Below are 2116 nucleotides of genomic sequence, written 5' to 3' on the forward strand. Positions count from 1 at the left end.
CTTCTTCTTCTTCTTCTTCTTCTTCTTCTTCTTCTTCTTCTTCTTCTGCTTCTTCTTCTTCTTCTTCTCCTTCTCCTCCTTCTCCTTCTTCCCAATTTCTTTGTTTCAGGAGATGGCTCTCAGTGTGGGGGAGGGATATAGATGAGAATCTAGGCAATATAAATATAAAAGACACCAAAAATCTATTTAAAAATAGTTTCCACAGAAATCAAAACCAGCCTTGCCTAAGTTTTTCTTGTATTAAGATGACTGAGACTATGTGACAAAAACTAATTGCGTAATTCAATTTTTAAAATTCAGCCTGTCAGCCATATGTTTCCTCTCCATGTGATACAAACTGACAGTTTGAACTGATTTTTTTCACAGAATTGATCAGCTTCTACCATGTAGACACTCCCCACATACTATGCATATAAAACATGTAGTATTGTAAAGCACTGTGAACATACAAGGAGACATTTGGAACAAATCTATCCCAAAAAGAAGGAATGGTTATACTGGTTTATTTTTGGTCTTCATCTTCCACTAAGGGTCAGAAGATGAATGGATCTTCTACCTTATTCATGTGGATATAAAGGATTAATTGGTAGATGATAATTATAGAAAGAATTTTAAAGACAAAACAGGATTTTATTGACAGAATTAACTGAAAATGAAAGAAGCATGCCTTTCGAATTCTAAGGTATAGTTTCAAACTGCCTTTCCCAGCCTTGAAAAAATTGGGTGCTTAAAAGAGAATAATGACTAGGGGTTTTGTGAAAGTTTATTTTAAAACTCCAACACTACCCTTTGCCTCAGTGGGAAACTGTCTTTAAAAGACTCTGGACTAGTCAGGAATTTCTGTAGGTACCTCTACAGAAATATACAGAAATATTCTGTTAATAATTTCTAGATCTACCATTTTTCTATATTTGAGAACAAAGAGACACCAGTCAATGGCGTTCTCAAGCTGGGTCAGGTGAGCCACATCTGGAATTTGCATTTAATCTATTTGCTGAAAAGCTAAAAAGAAGGAATATTATTTTTAGAGAGAAAGAAATAAGTACTAATTCTGTTGTTTTACTGTGTCTCAGTCTATCTGGGAAACATGACTTTTGGGGGTAAAAAAAAATTAAGAACTATTTATTAATCTAGTCTTTGTTGATCTCTCTATCTTGAAAGCAAATAACTGAATCTTAGTATCTTTGGGTTAGAGTGTGGTTTTAAGCAGATCTGTGCTTTTGAATTCTGGTAAAGTCCAATCTCTGTTCATTCTTAGATCCAGATAAACTTCATTCTCTGCTTGGTTAGATTTGTCCTGTTGGGATTAGCATTTTAAAATGGAATTACTGAGGGATTTCACAGTAACTTTAGAATCTAGCAACTATTTCTAAAGTAAATTGGCCTTTGTAGTGAATATTAGAACCTATTTTGTCTTCCTAAAACAGCTTAATAGATTGGAATCCATTCAATCTTGACTCCAAATCTGAAGCCCTCCATTCCTGAGGAGGAAGGAGAGCACCATATGGCTAGAGGCAGAGCCCAAATCTAAACTCCATTGAAAAAGAAACAATGGGAGGAGAGAAAACTTCCATCACCTATGACATAGACCTTACCTCAGAGCCTAGACAAAACAGAGAAATAAAGGTACATAAATTACATGAAGGATTCAGCCAGCTCACACAAATGATTAGCTCAAATGTTAGGAGAAAAACAATAACAGGAAGTAACAATGAAAGGTTGTTATGTGGCCGGAGCACAAAGAGAAATAGTTATCAACCTTTTCAATTGACGTCAGGCTGGCCTCCTGTGATGTTTCAGGACAAGATGACCTGACCTTTTCATATGTTGACTTCTACTTTCTTTTGCTCAGGTGTACTCTCTAAAGGAGTGCAGAAATGAATAGGGAAGTGACACATAGCTGACTTTCCTTTTACACATTCCAGGGAGGTTATTCTGCACCGAGGGGTTTTATCTAAACACATCCCAGGCCAAAACAACCTTCTTGCAAACTTTGGAGTGAAAGTTTGTGTATGGAACTTGCAGAGTTTGAGGCTAAGTATTTAACCAATGTGATTGCCCACCTCCCCACCCCCAACTCCCGTCTTGATGAGATGCAACATTTTGCCCTGGATTG

Source organism: Vombatus ursinus, unplaced genomic scaffold (assembly GCF_900497805.2).
Source record: "Vombatus ursinus unplaced genomic scaffold, bare-nosed wombat genome assembly UNPS02011700.1, whole genome shotgun sequence".
In the NCBI taxonomy this organism is placed as follows: Eukaryota; Metazoa; Chordata; class Mammalia; order Diprotodontia; family Vombatidae; genus Vombatus; species Vombatus ursinus.